We start from the raw sequence: 24,473 nt of genomic DNA, 5'->3' as shown, positions 1-24,473 counted from the left end.
AGGCAGAGGGAGAGGGAGAAGCAGGCTTCCTACAGAGCAAGGAGCCCAATGTGGGGTTCAATCCCAGGACCTTGGGATCATGTCCTCAGCCAAAGGCAGACACCCCAGGTGCCCCTCCCTCACCCTATTCTTTTTATTTTATTTTTAAAATTAACATAGAATGTATTATTTGTTTCAGGGGTACAGATCTGTGATTCATAAGTCTTAAATTCACAACACTCGCCATAGCACATATCCTCCCCACTGTCCATCACCCAGTCATCCTCTCCCTTCAACCCTCTCCCCTCCAGCCACCCTCAATTTGTTTCCTGAGATTAAGAGTCTCTTATGGTTTGTCTCCCTCTCTGGTTTGGTCTTGTTTCATTTTCCCCTCCCTTTCCCTATGATCCTGTCTTGTTTCTCAAATTCCTCATATCAGCACCCTCGCCCTATTCTTAAAATATTGTAGTACCTACAATATTATAATTTGGGGCTAAATCAACATTCGGTTCTTAGATTAGGAAGATTATGCAGTTATTTTTTAAGGCTGAGTCACATGCATAATATGATTACATTTTTAAAATCCAGAGTTTAATATAATTTTTTTCCTGTAGGTAATAATTGCGTCATTTTCTATTTGCTTCATTTCTTAAATGCCTGCTCTTAAGTCATCTCCAAATTGTGTTATAATGCTAATACAGCTCTCTTTTAGTGAAATATGTTGAGAATTCATTGATCCCATTTTTTTTTTTTCTTGGAGATAATCAGTTCTGGAGACTTACCTTCTCCTGCCTTAGTCTATACTGGTTGCTTTTTAGGCCTGTCATACAGTTGCAGTCCTAGAAATTTCTTCCACCATCATCTTGGGTATTCCCTTTTCCTTTCTCTGGTGTTGATCCATGTCTTCATCTTTTTAAAAATTCCCGCTTTTGGTGGAAAACATCTTTGAGTACCTCCCTGAGAAAAGGTTCCACAGGAATAAAGCTTTTTGTAATCTTGCGTGTCTGAGGACACTTTCATTTTATCTTAAACTAAATAAAAATTTTTTTATCTTGATTTGAGTCTTACTTTTTTATATAGCATACGTTTCAAATGAATTGTTTGCTGGAAAATAATTAACAGTAACCTGTAAATTTTCATAAGACATTTATAACTGCCAGAGTTACTATTTTTGGCTAATGATTTTCATATATAACTTTAAACTGTTTTTAAGATTGCTTTATTTTATCTTAGACTTTATTGGTTGGGTTTGTAAGGAATTCTAGGTTGTAAATACTCTCCCTTTGGAATTTAAAGATATTTCTCTATTTTCTTCTGGTTTACAGCATCATTGTTGAAAAGCCCAATTCTCTTCCCTGTTATCATGCCTAATCCTCTGTCTGCAGTCTTTTACTCTATCTGAAGTATTTAAGGGATTCTCTTTATCACTGCTGTTCTGACATTTCCGGATTAAATGCCTTTCTGTGAGTCTTTTTTATTCATTTTGCAAGGCAATCACTAGATGGATTTCAATCTGGAAAAACACTTCTTTCATTTCTGGGAAGATGTCTTTCTTTGATAATTCCACCTCTCCCCCCACCCACCTCTTCTCCTTTTGGAACTCCAGGCTGGATATTTTATCTCCTCGATTGGGTTCTAGGTACTTTGCCATAAATATCTTTGGGGTAGGCATCTTTGCTGTAAGCATTTTTGCCATAAATTTTTCACTGCATAACTAATTGGCCCTAAAGCAATTTTATCATAAAAGATAAAATAAGGAAAAATTAAGGAGGGACATTTAAAAAGCTCATAGCAAAACATGAACAAATTAATAAAATTATTAATTTCTTTGCTCACTAAGAGAGGCATCAGTCTTCCAAATACTAAGATGCAGTATATATATATATTTTTTTTTTTTGAAGATTTTATTTCTTTATTTGACAGACAGATAGCACAAGTAGGCAGAGCGGTAGGCAGAGGGAGAAGCAGGCTCTCCACTGAGCAGGGAGCCTGACGTAGGGCTTGATCCCAGGACTCTGGGGTGGTGACCTGAGCCGAAGGCAGATGCTTAACTGACTGAGCCACCCAGGTGCCCCCAAAATGCAATATTTTTAACTGAGCTTTGTATTGCATTGTGAAAGCCCTCTACACTGTTGTTTGCTCTTGGCATGTCCTCACGTGCTCTTTGATAGATGTTCTAAAGTTCAATGGGAAATGTGTAAGAGATGCTAATGTAACGCATTTCTAACTGAGCTTTGTTATTGTTGCAACTGATGTGTTACCATTTTCTAGGACAGTATGTAATCTGGCTTTACACTATTTCACACTTCCAGTAAATTTTATCACCGTATTTTCTATCAAGGCGATAAATGTAGTTGTTATCATTCACTGTTTTAAGACCACCATGTCTGCTGTATAGACCATTATGAGGCCTAGCTAAGATTTATATAATATAAAAATGGGAGCTTTGTCCCTGGAGAATTGAAACAAAACTGTCAGTCAGTTATTTTATCTTTTATGACAAAACTGCCTTACAGCTAATCAGTTATGTGAGAAAATGCTAGCAGCAGTGATGATTACAGCAAAAACGCTTATGGTGAAAATACCAGACACACCTGGATTGATCCTAGATTTTCTTTTCTCTCATGTTTTTCAACTGCTTGTCTTTCTGTTCTTCTTTGGAGACTTTGCAACTTCATTTTATTTACTTGTTTTGAACTTTAAAATTTATTTTTTAATTTCCAAAAGATCATTTTTTTCCTTTGAAAATTTCTTTAAAAAAAGAGCATCCTGTTTTCAATCATGAATCTTTTCTTTGTTTAAGGATATCACTAATAGTTCTCAGATTTTTTTTGTTGTTGTGTTTTTGTTTGTTTGTTTGTTTGTTTTCTGTTCTGGTTACATTCAATTCCACCCCACCCCCAACCTCTGCAGATTTTGTTTGTTTGTTTTATTGTGTGGTTTTCACAAAGAGTGTGGTGATCCCCAGATGTTTATTCATATGTAAGAATGAGAGAAGTTGCCTGCTGGCTGGAACTTGTAGATTGGCAGACCTCATTTTAATGTGATTAGGCAGGTGATGGCACTATTGGAAATCACCTTCCAGTATCCATAAAAGTATTTTTCATTAGGCAAGTCAATTTCCTTTCAGAGGAATCCTCTGATATCCTCTCTGCTGGATACAAATCTGGAAAGTGCCATTATAGGAGCTAAGTGGGACAGGATTCTCATAGTTCAGTATGCAGACCTTCAGTTACTCCCTTCACTCCAGTGTGCAGTAAGACACCTCACTTCTATACTCAGCTAGCTATCTCCATGTCTTCAAGGCCAGAGCTTCTCCAGTTCACCCTTGCCAGGGAATATATCATATTGTCTCTGGATTAGGTTAGGGCAGTATGTTACCTAGCTGTTTGGTTGGGAAGTAATGTGAAGGTTTACCACCTCCTAATATAGATTATCAACCAGTTCTGTTGTTTTCAGCCTTTCTTCTCATGAATGCCTTCAGAGATCCCTGGGCCTTGGATTCCTGGTGATCTGGATCTGTCTTTATGCTGTGCCAGGGAGTTTGGGGAAGGAGCAGAGATAAGTGCCTATATTTAATCCACCCTGTTGACCAGATCCATTGTTCTCATTCCAAACAGATAGATTTTCTGAACTCTCCCCAGACTTTTCAAGTTGGAACCTTTGGAGGGTAAATCGAGGAGTAGGTATTTTTGAAAAGGTTCTCAGGTGCTTCTGATGAAACTAGTGTACTTACTCACATTTGGAAGTCATTATTCCAGCATTCCCCCACTGGCACACATTTGACAGTTATCTTTGAAGTCCCAGTAAACTAGGAAGAAGGGAATGAGGAAAAGGAGAGGTAGATTCTGAGAAAAGGATGACATAAAAAGGGACAGGCCTTGAGTGATCCAGGGCATTTTGGGGAGGACGTGTCTTGATTGGGGATACTGACAGTCATATTTCTCAATGGTGAGCCAGTCAGGGAAGCAGGGGAAACAATATCAGAGTGCTAGAGGACAGCCAGCCTTTTGCTAGGAGGATGGTTGTGAGATGGAGTTTTAATGGATTTGTTACCTAGTTTGAAGACAGAATAGAGATTTTTCCTCCTCCAACTCTATCTCACCTTTTCTCCCCTCCTTCCCTCCTTCATTTTCCTTACACACATTTGTAAAATAAAGGAAGCCATATAGCAATTTGCAAAGCCAAGGGAAAAAAAAAAGACCAAAAGAAAATCTTGCATAAATGTGACCGCTAGTGACAGTATTTATTCAAGAGAACATGTTTCAAAATCAAGGAAATTTATGTATGTACTGAAAACAGACACTGCAGCATGTATAGAATAAAGACAGTTATGATTTCCGTATTGCGTGCCTCATCACGATCTCCATTTTATGAGGTTTGTGCTGGTAGTTAAGTATGAATTGTGGATTAGAGTGGGCAGAGAGTCATAAAGCAAAGGCGACGGCAGAAAGGAGGAAAGAGAACTATAGGTTAAGGGAAAGAGTGAGGGGTAGGTATGGTGACTGTTGTACTGAGATGGCACACAGCCAAGATCTCTCTTGAAGTGAATTATGAGAAACTATTAAACAGGAAAATGGGAGAGGTAAAGATAAGTGGTAGAGAAATAGGGTAAGGAAAGAACTTTTAAAATAATTTTTTATGAAGATTTTATTTGTTTATTTATTTATTTAAGTGGGGGAAGGGAAGGGCAAAGGAAGAGGGAGAGAAAGAATCTTAAGTAGAACCCCCCTCAGCGTGGAGCCTCACACAGAACTCCATCCCATGACCCTGAGATTATGACCTGAGCTGAAAAAGAGCTCAAAAAAAAAAAAAAAAAAGTCAGTCACTTGACTGACTGAGCCACCCAGGTGCCCCTAAAATCATTTTTAATTAATTGTTGAAGGTTTGACATCCACATTATTGTATTCATTTGTCCAGGTAAGTAATATTATTAGAACAGACAAAAGTTGTATTTGCTAAAATGGAATATATACAAAGGGCTTTTTTTAATCTGTAGCTAGGCAGTACTTTGGCATTTTAAAAAGTCATGGTAGTACTTGGTATAGATCTAAATTTTAATGATAGAAGAGTCTCTTAAATTCTATGCTAGGAGTGCCTGGGTGGCTCAGTCGTTAAGTGTCTGCCTTCAGATCATGTCAGGTCATGATCTGGGGGTCCTGGGATCGAGCCCTGCATTGGGCTCCCTGCTCAGTAGGGAGCCTGCTTCTCCCTCTCCCACTCCCTCTGCTTGTATTCCCTTTCTCGCTGTGTCTCTATCAAATAAATAAATACAATCTTAAAAAAAAATAACCCTATGCTAACAATTTCAACTAAGATACATGTCCCTCTAGGCTATGTGGGGGTGTCTAATATTTTATAAAGCCTATGGATCATGTAGACAGGAAATTATTTTCCTTTATTCTTCCATACTTTCCCTAGATTTACAAGATGTAAGAAAAGTTGCACAGTATTTTTGAAGTCAGATGAAATCAAGTGTTTATTAAATTTGTTGCAATGCAAAGTGATAATTAAAACAGATGGAAAATTTAAAGTGGATTTGCTGTAATTGCTTTTTTCAGCTTCAAAAATGCAGTATAGGTTTTTGCACATTCATTTACTTCAAGTACATTCACTCAAACTTAAATTTCTTAGTACAATGGTTGGCATATGGCACGCAGTTTTTAAGTTTCTTGAGTGAATAGGTAAGAACCCAGAAAATTGTTGAAGAACTGGAAAGATTCTGTTTTCAGAGATTTGAGTTCCTTATCACACACATAAAAACATGCGCACACAATGTATATTAAAGCGTTCTAATTCACCATTAAACTTTTATTTGAAACTACTTTCTCCAAATATGTAATAATTAATTTACCAAACACATCCTTCCAGATTTAGATTCCCTTTGTATAAAGGTATAGAAATCCTCAGGTTCTTGGAAAAGATATGCTATGGCAGAGCAATCCCCAAAGCTGTATTTTGGCTTTACATAATGATTTAATACACAGACATTCATGGATTTCATTTATATTGACATGATATATATCACAACATTTAATATTCACAGAAAACTAATTTGTTTTACATATGCTTAGTTTATGTAGTTAGCAGTCACTACAAAATACATATCAAACATTAACCTTGTTATCATTTTTGATTCTATTAAAATGTATTTGTAGTTCAGCAATAGGTATCATCTAATCTGATATCATTTTTGAGAACAAATTAAAAACTAAAATGTAACAACTTTCCTTACCTTCCTAGTCTCAGTATTTTGGGCATAAGTATATGAGGAAATAAAATTAAAAATAAAATCCTTCTCCCAACCCAGACATCCTTTTCACAAAGGTAATGAAGGAATAAAACACAGCATTAAACCAGAATGTGATGTGCATTACAGGCAATTAGGAAAGAGATTGTAAAGATAGAAAAAAAATTCACTTCTTTGTATAGCCAAACAGATAAAACCCATTATGTAAGTTTTCAAGATAAACAATAACCACTTCTCAAATAAGAGGCCTTGACAATACCATTTGCACACATAATTCATTTTAATTTTATTGTGTAATTGGGGTGACCATACTGTGTTAACTAATTACCTTTATCCAGAGGAGAAACAACCTTCTCTTATCTTTATGACAGAAGGTAGTTTTGCAAGTTGGAGTGATTTTCCTACTGAAGTTAGACTCTTAGTTTCCCATGGAAAGTGGGTGCTATCCCCCTTTGCTTTTTATGGCAGTATAATTGACATATTATATTGGTTTCAGGTTTACAACATAATGATTTGGTATTTGTATATATTGCAGAAGGATCACCATGTTAAGTATAGTTATCTGGAACCATAACATAGTTACATGAGTTTTTTGTTTTTGTTTTTAACTTGTGATGAGGACTCTTAAGATTTTCTACCTCAGCAACTTTCAAGTATTTAATATAGTATTATTAACTATATAGTATTATTAACTATATATATACACCATGATGTACATAGTTACATACCGATGGTATATTTATTTTATAACTGGAAGTTTGTGCCTTTTGATTCCCCGCATCCATTTCAATCCTACTCCCAATCATCAATCTGCTCTTTGTATCTATGAGTTATTTATTTATTTATTTTTAAGATTCCACATAAGGTAAGTTCATTGGGCATTTGTCTTTCTCTGCCTGACTTTTTTCACTCAGCACAATGTCATCAAGGTCCATCCTCAAGGTTGCAAGTGACAAGCTTTCGTTCTTTTTTTCTGGCTGAATCATATCTCATTAGGTGTATGTGCATCTGTCTATCTATATAGATATTTATATCTGTATATCACATTTTCTTTATCCATTTCTGGAAACTGGTATGTCTCTTGATGTTCACATTTCAGAGTGATATCTTGATTATCTCCCAAGTCTTTAAAGACATTTCTGGAATGTAAAGCTGACAAAACATTGGCTGAGGGAGACCTAACTAGTTTTATAAAGGACGTTTATATATATACGATTCAAAGAAATAAGAATGTATTCAACAATTACAGGTTTTCTAAAGCAAATGTTCTGAGAAAAGAAATCTCTTCTCACATCTTTAAGAGGAAGAATTAACTCTTATTTTTTTGTTTTTACAGCATGTTTTGCTTTCTCTTGACTTTGAAACAGTGGATAAGAAAAGTCCAATTTAAGATTTATGTGTAGAGCTGTTCACTATGGTTAAACAACTAACACTGTCGGAAAAAAAGTATTCATCATTCTTCTTTGGCTTCCACATAATCCAAAATTTTAGAGGGGGAGGGTGGAGATGGAGGTTGACGCTAATTTGCCCCAGGCAAAGAATGTGGTTCAACCAATGTACAGGATACAATGCCTTAAAAAAGTAGGCTGCGGGAACACACCCTCCGTTAGTGACTAATAACACCTATCATACTGTTACAGATCACCTAGTTATCTTTGTTTAGCTCACATTACTCATTTTCCACCAAATTCTTTTGGTGAAGGACGCTTCTGAAACAATCCGCACTGGCAGAGCAAACCAACTTGGGTTCTTCGCGCATTCTAGACTCTAGAAGAGGTAAGGCCTTATTATTACATGGGGGCCACTCGTAGGACCTGCTTTAGGTTTAACAGCATCCATCCCAATTCCAGCATTGAGTGTCTAACCCTCTTTTTTAAAAGACAGTCTGAGGCACTGGGAATTACAGGAATGAGAAAGACACAGTTCCTGCCTTCGCCGAAAACCATTCTAAAAGTATCAATGTACAGTAAAAGGTCAATGATTCTGAGCGTGAAAAGTGCGTATTCAAGGGTGTGGGGTCCGCGGCCCCAAAGCAGCTTCCGTCCTTTGGGATTCAGCTCCCGGGCTCGCCCAGCACCCCGCGGGCACACTTAACATTTTAATCACGCCTCCGCCCCCACCCTCCGAATTCCTTTCCGGCTGCCGACCCGCGGGGTAGTCCCTTCCAGGCGGCCCCAGCTTATCAGCCCCTGGCCCGGCCACTTCCCGGTCGCGGCCAGGCGAGCCTCCCAAAGTTTCCTGTGACGCCGCCGTCCGCCTCCCGCCCCATCCCGCCCTCACTCCCACCCCCGCAGCCCTGGACGCCGGGTAGAGAGGAGCGGGTCACAGGGACCAGGAGGGCAGTACGAACAGGAGGACCTCGAGACCCCACCCGAGCCGGGTAGCGGACCCAGACGGCGGCAGCCACAGGCCCACGCCTCCCCATCGCCGCGCCCGCAGCCCCAGGTCCGCGCGCGCCCACCTGGCCTAGAGCCCGAATCCCACCCCTCCGGGTCCAGGGCCAATCGGCCGCGCCCCGCCTCCTGGGAGGTGAGGGAGGAGGGGGTTGGGGGCCGGGCGGCAGCTCCCGCCTCCAGCTCGTGCCCATTGGCTGGGGCCTCGAGGGTGCCCGAAGACCGGAGTGCAGTTTGATTGGCCGCAGAGGCTCGTGACAGCGGCGCCCATTGGCTGTGGCGGCCCCCGTGACGCGGGGTGGCGACTGGCTCCCGGTTCTGAGGGGCTCCTGCTTGTCAGGTTCTAGGTAGGTGAGTTTCGCGCCGCCGGCGGCTGGCGCTGTTGCCTGGGGCAACGCCGAGGGAGGGGGGGGAAGTGGAGGGCAGACAAGCGGAGAACGGGGGCAACACTCCCTGCCCGCAGGGGGGCGCCTGGGACTCAGCCCTGGCTGCGGCGGCTGCGCCGAAGGCTCTTCCTCCGCCCTCGGCCACCCCCCACTCCCGACCCAGGCTGCAGGGTCTCCCGCCCGTCCTCCACCCGCGACGGAGCATTCCTGGTTGGGGCTCAGGCCGGGCTGTAGACCCGGCCCGGCGAGGCCGGCCCCTCCCACCAACCCGGGACTGGAGGCTGAGGGGGCGGGTGCCGGCGCGAAAGGGCTGAGGCGGGCGCAGCAGCCCCGCCCCGTCGCCGGGTCGGTGGGCTGCGGGGTGTGGGGCGGAGTAAGCGCTGCTGTGGGCACCACCCATCACGCCCGCACCCCCTTCTCCTCTAGCGCTCCTCTCCTGGCTCGGTCCTCCAGCTGGGGTGGCTACCCCCAACCCCTAGGTGTTCCCTCATTGCCATCCTACCTCTAGCGCCCTGAAGTCTCCCTTGACGCGCGCAGCCCGCCCCCAGCCCATCTCCCAGGCATCAGCTTCTCTCCCGCTTTTATCCCCACCTTCGATCGTTGCTCCTGTCCTGGCCAGAGGTGACCCCCAAGACACAGTCAGGAGAAAAACTATTAAGTGTGAAGCTCATGCAGCCGGGCAATTTCTGCTCTGTAATCTCTTTGCCATTTAGGGTTGAGGAGGTCTTTCGAGGCTTAGTTTTCGAGGGTTAGTTTTCTGCCTCTGTCTTCTTACTATCAACTTTCTGAAACGCTAATTCGGTTGGTGTTGGTAGAGCCGGGCCGGGTACGTCGTGCACAAATTAACTGTGAGGTTGTCGTTTTTTACTTTGTACGTTTGTGATCTTGATTTTTAGTGCTGTGCAGTCCCAAATCTAATAATTTATTAAGGCTGGTAGCCTTTCATTTTCTTTCTCCTTAACGGTGAGAAAAAAAAAATGGCTTTATCTTTCTTTTTTTAATTCTTAAGTAGCTGCGTATATTATTAGTGGTCTCACTGTCACTTTGACATAAACTGTTCTAAAGGTGCAGTAGTACCATTTTCCTCTTTCCCAGGTATTTTAAGATAATAAAACAATTTCCCCAGTGAAGGCACTATGTATTAAAGTGTTTTACAGAGAAATTAATAAAAAGCCAAAACTATTTTAGTGATTAACACTTTAACCTATGGAATGGGACTATGATTTGAAAAAACCTTGCAAAATGTAATTATTTCACGAATGTACTGTGGTAGTCTTGGTATACCTTTATAGTCCTTAGAAAGAAATATTCAAGAAGCACTCATTTGTCAGAATGCAAAGGAAGACTGAATGTAATCTATGGTAATCCAGGAATCATTTTTGCTAGTACTCTTGAACCAAGAGAACTATACTTCGAAAGGTACTGAGAATATAGTAAGAGAATAGGTAGGCATACTTGGAAACCTTTGCCCTGTTTTTTCCCTGAAAGGCCTTTGGTCAAGATCTGTTTCTTTTCTGCACTGATGGTAGGCAGCATTAGATACATACCAGGTAAATTACTTAGGGTCTAGTTAATGCAGCTTCCGCATTACCTTAAAGGTTGATGTCAGTGGTTTGGAAGTAATAACTCACACTTTTGGTAGACAAATCACTTTCATTTCATCTTCAACTATTACATTGTTATAACTCTGGTCTGTGAACTTTCAAGCTGCCATTTAATTTTCTTTTTTATTTACCATGAAAATTTTCAAACAATGAGGTAAGTTTGAATTGTGCAGTAACTATCCAACCACCTACACAGCAATAACAGTTCCCAGATAGCCGTTACATATAGTAAATATTAAGGAAAAGGGGACCTGAAATGATCAAGTTTGAAAACTGGCATAAATATATAACATACCATAATATTGTAAGGAGCTTTATTTCGGCTTGCAGATGGAAATAGTGTTTATAAAAACTATAGTGATTTAATTTCCATGAGACTTACAAAACAATCTTGTGAGTGAGTAGGAAGTCATGTTTGTACATCAGGGCCCAGATGAGTAAGTTGCATTTTGATAATAAGAAAAAAAAGAAATCAAATAAACTTGTTATACAAATAAAAGCTTGTTTTAAAATTGGACTCCTATAGTAACAGATGATAGTTTTGTACTTGACTTTTGAATGAGCATCTTTTTCTGAGGACAGGTCTAAAGGACTGTCTTTTTCGATTATTCAGTGTTTCGATTATTAGCGTTTATCAATTATTCAGTGTGTCAATAATAAACTTTTTTTTAGTAGGACTAAAAAGCAAAGTAGAACTTTAGTGGGAACTTTTTTTAGTAGAACTATTTCATGGACAATGAAATAATTATCTAGAAACATTTAAGTCAGTATTTTGATAGGACTCAAAACTATCTTGGGTGTTGTTTCATGGTGTTTCTAGAAGAATGTTTTAACACAGAACCTTATAATGAAAGAATAATAAATGAATATAAGTATATGTATATTTGTAATTTTTCCATACTTAGGAAATTTCTGCATTATTCGAATCCTGCTTTTTAGTTTTAGTATACCCTAAATGTTTTTCATCCTTAGCTCATTTATATGACTAATTTCTTAAATATTGAAATTAAGAGCTATATCTCAGATCTTAGATTGTCTTGATACTATTTCTCCATATCTCATTTGACTTTGGCATGTATGGTTATGTATGGTTAATTTACCACACCACCTGAGAGATTAAAAAGAACAAGCAGGTCATAGTTTTGGAACTTCAAAAAGAATAAGATGTTTAAATATTTTTTAATTGAAGGTCCAGTTTTTTGGTTTTTTTTTTTTTTTACCTCCCTCCCTCCCTCTTTTCTTCTTTCTTTACTATTTTTATCTTTTTTATAAAAGTTAAATGCTTTAAGATCAGCTAAATAGACTATAAAGATGGGGTACCTGACTGGCTCAGTCAGTAGAGCATGGAACTTTTCATCTCAAGGTTATGAGTTCAAGCCCCATGTTGGGTATAGAACTTACATTAAAACAATAACAACAACAACAACAACAACAAAAGAGTATAGAGAAGAAAAGTCACCAATAATTCCATGATAGTTAATACTTTGGAAAATTACTGAAACTTTTGTTTGTTCTGTAACACTCCACCAATCATTGCAGTACTATGGTCTTTATTACAGTATATCTACACCTGCACCTAAACTTGCAGTTCCAGAACTTGAAACTTGGGTACCCTAATATAAAAGAGGGTTTCACACTGGGTGTGGTGCATAAAAAATGAATTTTGGAATACTGAAAAATATTAAATTAAATTAAAAAAAAAAAGAAGAGGGCTCCAAGATCTGGAGGAAAAATGGAAAACAATAAATAAAGGACAGATTAGAGTCAAAACAAGAGAAATTAGACAAGGAATTTCCCACTTTTTCTTAGTTTATAAATATAATCCTAGTTCCCCATGTGAAACTGCTGTATGGCCGACAAAATATGGGACCTCTCAAGTTTTTTCTTTGTGTTCAAAATATCTAGGTCAGATGAAGTTTATTTAGTGCATTTCTGTAAAAATTTTCAGATTTCTCCATTTGGGGGCATGTTAAATATTTAGCTTTATAAAATTTATTTTATAAATTTATAAAACTAGGGGCGCCTGGGTGGCTCAGTGGGTTAGGCCTCTGCCTTCAGTTCAGGTCATGATCCCAGGGTCCTGGAATCGAGCCCCGCGTCCAGCTTTCTGCTCAGCAGGGAGCCTGCTTCCCCCTCGCTCTCTGCCTGCCTCTCTGCCTGTTTGTGGTCTCTGTCAAATAAATAAATAAAATCTTTAAAAAAAAATATAAGACTATAAAATTGTCATGGATGACTTGGAATTATTTCTTAAATACTTACATATATTTATCAAACAATGACTAATATTTAGTCTATATATCCTTACTTATTATAAGCTGATATCATTTCCTCCTTTTGAAGGTTTTAATTAAAATACGAATATTTTTAATGTAGGTGTTTTTTGCCAGGTTGCAGGGTGTAGTGAAAGAAGATTCATTTCTTTTGGAGCTAAACTAATCTGGGTTTCAGTCACAAATCAGAATTTCCTTTTGTGGGATCTTGGGCAAGTTATGTAATCTCTTTAAATCATAGTTCCCTCATCTGTAAAATGAGGATGGTAAGATTGCCTCACCAGGTTGTCATGAAGAAGAATGAGACAATCTAGGTAAAATATCTGAATTTAGGAAGTTCTCAACTTTCATGTTAATTTCCCTACATGGTAGCTTTAATTTTATCTCTAGTATTTCTGTGTTTATTCTAACATCCTAAAAGTCCCCAAACTTTAGACTTTGGATGTTTAGTAATCTACATTAAGTAAATCGGATGACATTTGTATTTGTACAAAGGAAATAATTAGTATTATCTCCTATTAGCTGTTCTTTTATAGTTCTTCAATTGCTGTGTCTCAGTAGGGGTAATTGGAAATTAACTTTAAATGCTTTTTACCTCAAAATATGTCTAGTTTGTCTGAATTCCTGAATTATTTTTCTTTCACCTTAGATTATCATCTGTTGGTGGATGGATTCCCAAAATTCCTTTCATTTTAACCACAAATATTTACTTAAAAGTGGTACAGAAAAGCTGAATGTCACTTTCTTAAATCTTTAACTAGTATTCCTCCTTTCCTTAAACTGCATTTACTTAACCTGTATAAAACTTAAGCTTTATTTTCGGGGTAATAGTACTTAAAACTCTTATGTGAGTCTTTTCCTGCTGCTACTAATGTGTATGACTATTCTTTAGGGGACTTTATTTTATATATATATCCCCATTTCAAAATGTGTATTCTATAAGTATAGGATTCTAACTCCCAAAAAACACCCACTTGTAATTTAAATGCACAGACCAGGGTGTCATGAAATAAGCACTGAGCTGAATAAAGAGTTAGGAGTTGGACCACATAGTTTTTATATCTTGTCTGGCAATAAAACAAAATTTTGTATCTAAGTCAGTGACTCTCAATTTTTTTCCGACTCAAGGACAAGATATTTACATGTATGACATATTCTAATGTGCGGTTTCCTAGCATGCTATCTGTAATTCCATCTCACCCAACCCCCATACAAGAAAGCATATCAGAATGCAAATGACTAAGAATGATATCATTATGGGGATAAATTTGAATATACTCTGATATCTCAAGGAAAGCAAGTTATTTAAGAATGTGTATAACTATTATTAGTAGTTGATGATCCTTGAGACACAATTTATAGTACTTGCGTTGAGACCCAAGTTATTTCTACATTTTCCTGAAATGAATGCCCTTCATTTGTGAGTCTTGTAATGCTACAGAAGAAAAGATTGCTATATTAATTTTATGTAACCAATAATGAAGAGTCTTCATTTAAAAATCAAAATAACTGATAATGAGCATTTCAGAACATGTGAGCAATAACTCCATGGTCTTTATTGTGAATAAAATAGTATGGATTGTTCTAGAAATATTTGAGTTTTCCAGTATAAACTATTTTGCTTGCAGAAAAAGCATTTCTGTAGTGGGACAAATGGTTTTATCTATTTAATTTTAAAAAAGATTTTATTTATTTATTTGACAGAGCAAGGAGTGGGGGAGAGAGACAGACCAAGTAGGGGGATCAGCAGAGGGAGAGGGAGAAGCAGATGTCCTGCTGAGCAGGGAGCCCAGCACAAGGCTCAGTTCCAGGACTCTGAGATCATGACCTGAGCCAAAGGCAGATGCTTAACCTACTCAGCCACCCAGACACCATAGGACAAATGGTTTTAGGAGAAAAGGAAGCCCTTAATGCTAGAGTATTTATACTCTAGGTGTTTAGTGTATAAAAATGCTTTTTACACTGACTCATTCAGAAAAGTATCTTTAAAATTACATTGCTGTGCTTTTAAATAGGTCATCTAGAATGGATGTAGTATATATAATATACAGTTAGAAAACTTAGAAAACTTAGAAAAAAAACTTAGAAAACCGATGTTTATTGAATCCTTGACATTAGCAAGTGGTATTTCTCCAAAGTTTTGTGGATCTAGGATATAACTATCTCCATAAAATACCATCAAATTTAATTGAAAATTTTAAGTGATCCCTTCAGACCCATAACAATTCTATTGTTAAATAATTTTTTGCTTCTAAGATGAAGTCTAGGTAATTTTGCATTACATCATTAGTATATATTACAGAAAAGGTTCTCATTTTTTACTCTTGTGTCCTGGGGTTTGCAGAACAAGAATATTTCTGATGTGATCAGAAAGGCTGCTGCATTGTCACAAAGATGAAGAGTTAGTTCTTGGACTGTAATACCTAACACTTGCTGCTGTTTCTTGGATATGTTGTCCTTGGAGTTGAACACTTCTGTAGTTCTGTCCTTTCTGCTCTTTGAGTATCCAGTTTGGCAGGACTTCCCAAGCTTCTCTTGCTAGCTGGTCCAGGCTTTATTGTTAAATACCATGTTATACAAAGGAAAAGTCATTTGATTCTTACTAATATTCAGTTTGGATCATAACTGGATCTTCTCTAGTTGCCATACCATTTCTTCATGAAAATGTTTATACAGTTCTCTAGCTTCTTTTGAACTATATTTCCTTCAGAATCACATGCTTTGTATATATTTTCTTATATAGGTTAACCATTATTTCAGCTTTCATTAAGGTTTTTCAGATTTTCTAGGAGCAAAGGAAACATTCTCAAGCAACACCTATTTTTTAGTATGCAATCTGTGGTTTATGGTAGACTTTCTAATGATGCAGATCCAGTCACTGTCACATTTCATATCCATTCTGAATTTACTCTAAATGTACATATTCTGGTAAGTATCATCACTTTGTGAGGCCTTTTAGCTTCCTATGTATTGAATAAATTGGCACTAGTAAAGTAATTAAAGAGATCTAAACAATGCATTTGTCTCAGATAGTTATTAATGACAACTTGCTAGTTCACTATTCCGATTATTTATAAAGTTATATTGGACAAAGCATAGGGTCTTTTTTCATTTTTTAAAAAATATTTTACTTATTTATTTTTGAGAGAGAGAGATAGCATGAGCAGGGGGAAGGAGCAGAGGGAGAGGGAGAAGCAGACTTCCCGCTGAGTAGGGAGCCAGATGCAGGGCTCAATCCCAGGACTCCAGAATCGTGACCTGAACTGAAAGCAGACGCTTAACTGACTGAGCCACCTAGGTGCCCCATAGGATCTTTAGGTTTATATATAACAGAAAATTTTTACAAAGCAAGAAACTGATTTCTTTCTCTTAAAGTACGTATATATATGTGTGTATAAATAATATAACATTGTGTTAAAATTATTTGTTCATATATTTACTTTTTTTCTTCCCTCTTGAACATTTTAACCTTCAAGGTAGAAACAGTTTCTGTCAGTAGAAGTTTTTGAGTAAATTACTTGGATTCAGACACTGTTATGGGGGAGGGGCATTAACATTTGTTTGGTGCCTGCTGCAAGTGTTACACACTTTTTTTAAAAAAAAAGCTTTTATTTATTTATTTGACAGAGATCACAAGTAGGCAGAGGCAGGCAGAGAGAGGGTGGGGGGGAGGGGGAAGCAGGCTCCCTTAGCCGAAGGCAGAGGCTTAACCCACTGAGCCACCCAGGCGCCCCTGTTAGACACTTTTTTTGCATTTGTTTGATTTTCTTGACAACTCTGTAAATTGGACAGCTTGTTTTTTCTTTCTTTCTTTCTTTTTTTAAGGTTTTATTTATTTATTTTTCAGAGCGAGAGAGCAGGCACAAGCAGGGGGAGGGGCAAGCAGAGGGAGAAGCATTCTCCCTGATGAGCAAGGAGCCTGATGTAGGACTTGATCCCAGGACAGTGGGATCATGACCTGAACCAAAGGCAGATGCTTCACCCACTGCATCCCTTCACCCAGGTGTCCCTAGCTTATTTTTTTCTTTTTCTTTTTAATATTTTATTTATTTGTCAGAGACAGAGTGAGAGTGAGAGAGTGAGTGAGCACAAGCAGGGGGAGTGGCAGGCAGAGGGAGAGGGAGAAGTAGGGTCCCTGCTGAGCAGGGAGCCCGATGTGGGACTTGATCCCAGGATCCTGGGATCATGACCTAAGCTGAAGGCAGATGCTTAATCGAATGAGCCACCCAGGTGTCCCCCTAGCTTGTTTTTTCTTTTTGTGATCTGAAACCATTGTCAGATCACATCCTATATCCTATATTCTAGAAGACCCAGCTATAAGGTGTTAACTGGGTTTTGAACTTAGTTCTTTTGTAGGTTAAACCTGAAATGAATGGAAATGGTAAATGTCTAAGTATAACAGACCATCAGCAAACCTGGATTTGACAGCAGTTTAAACTATCTGGAAGTGATTCTTAAGGTCCGTGTTGAAATATTTGCAGTTTTGCTCCAGTGAATTATTATTGGAAGTGAGACCCTCTCATATATGCATGACCCTAGCTAACTGCCCAATGTTTACATCTTGTCTTGGCTTTGTTTTCTGCTTGAGGTTGCTCTATATTATAACTTTTATCAAGTGATCAAACATTGTTTCTTTGTAAAAAAAAATTTCCTGAAAAAAAAAAATCAGCTGTTGGAAATAAAAAGTAAATAAGTTTAAGGAAGTGGTAGATGTTAGCCAGAAAGTAGATATTTTAGAGTAAGTGTAAAAATGGGATGTTGAATCCAGTGAGTCTTTGACGTGGTTGTGAATCAGTCCACCACACCTAGGAAAACAAAACTTGACTTGTAAAGCATTGTTACTGAGTGTTCCAGCTCTGTCAAAAATTCTCATGGTTTTAGACAGATTTCTTGAAAATGTCAGGGATTTTATATTCATACATCCTGTCCCACTTCCCTTCTCTGTCACCGTTAATAATATTTGAAAGAGATCTGACTTTATAAATAGCTGTTCCTTTTTGGAAATTAATGTAGTTCTTACAAATATCTTAAAATATTAACTTGAATAGTAGTATCCTCACTAATAGGATAGTATAGGTGTCCTCTGAGTTTCACAGTTAATTATTACAGAAGAGTAGCTAGACCTTGGTGATGGGCTTTTTCTAAGGTTCTGATTTCTCTTTTGTAGTTTGGAGCCTGTGGTTTGATTTACGCTATGGCTGGAACTGGCATTCTAGAATCGAAGCGTCTTGGCTTAGAGACACTTGCTTTTATTAAATATAGTAATACAGTTTTTGGAGGAGGGTGAAGGTGGTAAAGAAAGAGACATGTCCTCAAGTAGGTCTACATTATAAAAATAATTCAGAAATGTTCCGTGTAACCTGAGAGGTGGGTTGTACAGAAGCGGGAGAGAGAGCAGGAGGACATATGACTCTTCCTTTTTTGGTCATGCAACAAATGTTATTAGAGTACTCACTCCATGTAAGGACTTACCTTATGGCTGCAGATCATTATAAAATAAAGAGAAGTTTCAGACTGTTTTCCTGAAAGAGAGTATGATGTAGTGGAAAGAGCATTCATATTAGAACCAGACCTGCCTAGGGTTGAATCACCACTACCAGTTATTTGTTGTACGAATTTAGGCAAATAATTTAACTCTTATAGCTTTAGTTTTTTTCATTTGAAAATCACCTATCAGTTTCTCTGATAAACGGATGATAGTATTAAAATTAGCAGTTCTAGTTGCATGAGACCAAAACCCTACCCATGCTAGCTTGGGCCACTGGCTCAAACAGGAGTGTGCTTCTTCAAATGCAGATGGTTTTAAGGGTTTGAACAGTGATCTCATGACATACTCAGTGGCTTTCTCTTGGGTTATAGGGACTTTCAGGTAGGTTTTTTCCATATGGCACCCTCTGATGGCTCTAGGCTTACAATCCTTCAGTTTAGCAGGCCCAATGTAAAAAATGTTTCTCTTACCCAAAGTTGTAGTATAAATCCTGAGATTACATCTCATTGAAGGAATTGGGTCATGTTTCCATCCTTGATGTCTGTGGTCAGAGGGATAGCATCTGATAATAGGCCAGATCTGGATCCAGGTACTAATTGCTGGCACTGGGAGTCAGAAGTATGGTCACTTACATGGTCTGAATCATGTGGACTGAGGTCACTGACAGAAAGACTGCAGTGTGACTTGACTGTGGGAAGGGGCAGTGAATGCTGGGCAAGCATAACCAGGAGATTCACTATAATCCTCCCAGTGTGCATTCATATCCTTCCATACATATGCAACCTTGAAAAAAATGCCCTCACCTGACTTAGTGCAAATTTTTCACTTACAACTTCCAATACCTTTACACCTGCCCCCCAGCAAAGGAAGGCAACTCAAAGACTCATTTAAGTACTGCATCTAACTTTAAGTCTAAGATCTTTGGGTAATTTCTCTCAGTTCTGTTTGCATAGATAACCTTAGGGTCTAGGAACTTATGGTTAAATGATAAATATACCCAGTTGTAATAAAGCTTGTGTTCAGTGGTAGAAGAAAAATAGCATAAAGACAATAAAAACTCTCAATTAGGGAAGAGAAAAAAGAGAAACATCCCACAGAGATTTTCCATTCCATGACATGTGCATATTTCGTGATAGGTGTGACAAGGACTTTTTGCCCTGGCAGTGGAAGATTTTTGATTAGCCAGTATGGCTGTTTTTGGTTCTACCACCTGGGAAGGTTTTTTTTTGTTTTCTGTTTTCCTAGTTACAGCCAAGATGAGCATTGAGAGATTCCTGTACTGGGGACTGCATTGCCTCAACAACTCTCTTTTGATGAGGTTTTGGGGTCACAGGAGCTATCTTAGAGGTTGAGCAGTAACAAATCTGTGTTGGGAGTTTCTTAGGCAATACAACTTTTTATAAACTTAGTGTTTTATTTATTTGTATTTGATCAACTTCTCTCAAGTACCTAAAGTCTGAATCCTAGTTCTTGAACAAATCATTGCTTGGTAGGCCTCTAAACAATTTGCATATCACTGTAACCCAGTGTTTCCACATCATGGGGCAATTCTTACCTCAGGGGACATTTGGCAATGTCTGGAGATATCTTTGTTTCATAATGGGAGGCTGGGACAGGGGAAGTAGGTAGATGTTGCTAGCATTGAGTAGGTAGATCCCAATAATACTGTTAAACATCCTACAATGGACAGGACAGCCTCCAACAACAGAGAATTTTCCAGTTTAAAATGCCAGTAATAGTGAGTTGAGAAACCATGTAGATCCTAGATTTCACAGTTTTCTTGCTGGCTTCTTTTTCTAGCCATTGAGATCATTGTCTCTGGGTAATAACTCAGAGCTAATTTGTCCCTGCTTCCAGGATGTGTCACAGTGGATAGTCTTTTTTTTTCTTTTGAAGATTGATTTATGTATTTTAGAGAGAGAGAGAGAGAGAGAGAGAGAAAACACGAGTGGGGGAAGGGGCAGAGGGAGAGGGAGAAAGAGAATCTCAAGCAGACCCTCTGCTGAATGCTGAGTCAGATGCGGGGCTTGAGCTCCTGACCCTGAGATCATGATGAGCTGAAACCGGGAATCAGATGCTTTACCGACTGAGCCACCCAGGCACCCTGTGGATGGTTCTTTATAATGAGTAAATTTGCTAGGATGCTTGGGGATGGGCCTGGAGCATTAGGCTTCTCTCATATTTCGTTTTTGTGTGGTTAAATGCTCTAATTTTAGTTTAGGGATATTTAATTTTCATCCCTGTAAATTGCAAGATTATCAGCCGTCTTGGATTTGTAATGAAAGACTGAAAGATTTTCTTTTCTTTTTCTTTTTTTCTAAAGGGTTTATTTAATTATTTGACAGACAGAGAGACACAGCAAGAGAGGGAACACAAGCAGGGGGTAGGTGGGAGAGGAGGAAGCAGGCTTCCCGCCGAGCGGAGAGTCCGAAGTAGGGCTCAATCCCAGGATCCCGAGACCATGACCTGAGCTAAAGGCAGATGCCCAACGACTGAGCCACCCAGGTGCCCCAAGATTTTCTTTTATTAAGAATTTACTCTGTGTGCCTGGGTGGCTCAGTCAGTTAAGTGTCTGCCTTCGGCTGGGGTCATGATCCCGGGGTCCTGGGATTGACCCTGTGTCAGGCTCCCTGCTTAGTGGGCAGCCTGCTTCTCCCTCTCTCTCTGCTGCTCCCCCCTGCTTGTGATCTCTCTCTCTGTGTCAGGGGAAAAAAAAAAAAAAAGACTTCACTCAAAGTGTGCTTCTTTTTTGAACGACCTTACTGAAGGCTGCTTCATAGTTGACAATATACCAGTATCCTAACATTTTTTTTTATTAAGTATCCTATCCTTAGTAGGCCCATAGTCCAGTTTACAAGAGGTGGCAGTTTGCCGGCGGCTTTGCTGATTAAGGATTGCTGACTTCTCATCCTCCAATAGAGGGATACCAACTACCCTCCACTTTCTGCTGTTGACTCAGTTCCACATTTTAGGGCTGTCACTTGTATTACCTGATTTCTGGCATAAATTTTATAGTTGTCAGGCTTCTTTTGTATTGTAGTGGTAGAAAACTAGTTAAAAAAAATTAATCCTTCCCATATCTGTAGTGGCACCTCCATACTTTTTGTTTTTTTTTTTTAAGATTTTATCTATTTATTTGACAGACAGAGATCACAAGTAGGCAGAGAGGCAGGCAGAGAGAGAGGAAGGGAAGCAGGCTCCCCGCTGAGCAGAGAGCCTGATGTGGGGCTCGATCCCAGGACCCTGGGATCATGACCTGAGCCGAAGGCAGAGGCTTTAAGCCATTGAGCCACCCAGGCACCCTCCATCCTTGTTTTTTTTTTTTTTTTTTTTTTTTTTTTAATTTTTTTTTTTTTATTTGACAGAGAGAGGGATCACAAGTAGACAGAGAGGCAGGCAGAGAGAGAGAGGAGGAAGCAGGCTCCCTGCTGAGCAGAGAGCCCGATGCGGGGCTCGATCCCAGGACCCTGAGATCATGACCTGAGCCGAAGGCAGAGGCTTAACCCACTGAGCCACCCAGGCGCCCCTCCATCCTTGTTTTTGATCAGACCCTAAACCTTGAAGTTATCCTTGACTCTTTTTCTTTTATTTCCATTACACAGTAATTCAGCATACTCTGTTGCCTTTAAAATATATATGAAGTCTGACCAAGTTCTCACCCCCTCTATGTGGAGTTCACTGTGATTCAACACCATCTGTCCTCTCTTCTGTGTAACTCCTAACAAGGCTCCCTGCTAGTACTTTGGCTCTCAGAAAATTAGACTCAGAATATTAGTGTCATCCTTTTAAAAAGTAAGAGATAATTTCTTTCCTCAGAATCTTGCAGTGACTTCCTGTGTAACTCAGAGTAGAAGTCCAAGACCTCATAATGAGCTAGTTTTTGTGGTCCTGCTCTTCCTTCTTCATGCAGGATCTTTCTCTGAACTCAGATTTTTCTATTGTCTCTACCATGCAGGCCTCCTTGCTTGATCTTAAATAAGTGCTTCACACTTACTGTTACCCTGGACTGGGATGCTCTTCTCCAGATGTCCATGTGACCTCCTTCGTTATCTCCCTTAGGCCCTGGCTCAAATATCACTTTATGTTCTAAGTCTTTGATCAGCTAACATCAGTTTGTAATTGCCTCCCTCTCCCATACTTCTTGTTACCTTTATCTGCTTTCTTTTTTCTTTTCCTTCTTTAATTTTATTATTTCTTTAAAATTTAAGTTCAATTAGTTAATAAGTAGTGCGTTATTGGTTTTAGAGGTAGAGTTCAGTGATTCATCAATCTCATAATACCCAATGTTCATTACATTACATGCCTTCCTTAATGTCCATCACCCAGTTACCCCCCTACACTTTCCCCTTTAGCAACTCTCAGTTTGTTTCCTAGGATTTAGAGTCTCTTATGGTTTGTCTCCCTCTCTCATTTCATCTTGTTTTATTTTTCCCTATTGTATTTCGAGGAGTTGACCTATTTTTATTGATTTTGAGGGGGGTTCTCTGTGCCTCCTGGACATGAATGCCTGTTTCTTTTCCCAGATTAGGGAGGTTCTCAGCTTTTGTTTGTTCCAGTATACCTTCTGCTTCCTCCTCCTTTCTTTTCTCTTCTCCTAGGATCCCAGTTATTCTAGTATTTTGCTTTATGGTATCACTTATCTCTCAAATTCTCTCCTCATGATTCAGTAGTTGTTTATCTCTCTTTTTTTCACCTTTATTTTCCATCATTTGGTCTTCTATATCACTAATTCTCTTTTCAGCCTAAATTATCCTTGCAACTCATTGATAGCCTTTTTAATTTCAACTTGATTAGATTTTAGATTTTAGTTATTTTATTTTTCCAGAAAGGGATTCTCTGTTGTCTTCTATGCTTTTTCCAAGCCCTGCTAGTATCTTTTTTTATTCCCTAAAAGATTTTATTTATTTATTTGAGATAGAGAGAGAGTGAGCAAGCAAGAGAGAGAGTGTGTGCACGTATGCCCAAGTTGGGGGAGAGAGAAAAGCAGACTCCCCACTGAGCAGGGAGCCTGATGCAGGGTTCTGTCCCAGGGCCCTGGGATAATGATCTGGGCTGAAGGCAGACACTTACCCGACTGAGCCACCCAGGCATTCCTGCCCAGCTAGTATCTTTATAATCATTCTGAATCCTAATTCCAACATGTTACTTATATCCATACTGATTAAGTCCCTGGCAGTCAGTACTGCCTCTTGTTCTCTTTTTGAAGGGAGTTTTTCTATCTTGTTCTGTTCAGAGAAAAATAGATAAATGAGAGAACAAAATACTAAAATAACAACAACGACCCCAGAGAAATATACAGTAAACAAATCAGAAGACACTTGAAACTGAAAAAGAAAAAAAAAAATTAAAAAAAAAAGAGAGAGAGAATATAATCAGGCAAACAGAACAGAGCAATACACTGGATCCTGTATGTATTTTGGTCTGTTTGTTAGAAAACTAGATCCCAAAATTGTAAAGAAAGAGAAACTTATATATGTATAAAAATAAAATTAAATGCAATGCAAGGATAGAATGTAACTGTAAAAATGAAAATTAAAAGAAAAAAAAGTATAGATGAAGAGTATAGGTGAATAGAACAGAGCAATACACTATACCCTGGGTGTATTTTGGTCTGTTTGTTAGAAGAAACTACATCCCAAAATTATAAAGAAATACACATATACATATACATATACTCAAAAATAAAATTCACTCATTGAAAGGATAGAATGTAACTGTAAAGATGAAAATTAAAAAAGACTCAAATATAAAAAGAGATAATATCATTAGACAGGTGAAGAGATGGAGCAATACACTAGATTCTGGGTATATTTTGGTCAGTTTGTTAGAAGAAACTACCTCCCAAAATTTTAAAGAAAGAAAAAAAAATATATGTGTGTGTGTATATATATATATATATATATATATATATATATATACACACACACACACACATATATATATATATACACACACACACATATATATAATTACATACAATGAAAGAATAGAATATGACTGTAAAAATGAAAATTAAAAAAGACTTGAAGAGTTGACAAAATAAGAAACTGGTTGAAAAAGAAAACAAAAAAAAAATCGAAAGACTAAAGAATCATGAGAAAAA

General features: G+C 38.6%; 1 protein-coding gene across 1 annotated transcript in view; it reads left to right on the top strand.

Moving 5' to 3' along the window:
• The first annotated feature begins 8,534 nt into the window (after positions 1 to 8,534).
• Positions 8,535 to 24,473, top strand: part of FER (FER tyrosine kinase) — a 462,185-nt gene continuing 446,246 nt past the window's right edge. Inside the window, exon 1 of the mRNA XM_080803660.1 lies at positions 8,535 to 8,969. The gene's annotated coding sequence lies outside the window, so the exon portion shown is untranslated. The remainder of the gene's footprint in view (positions 8,970 to 24,473) is intronic.

The sequence above is a fragment of the Martes martes genome (assembly GCF_963455335.1).
Source record: "Martes martes genome assembly, chromosome: 5".
Taxonomy (NCBI): domain Eukaryota; kingdom Metazoa; phylum Chordata; class Mammalia; order Carnivora; family Mustelidae; genus Martes; species Martes martes.
This window is presented reverse-complemented; position numbering and strand designations above follow the sequence as displayed.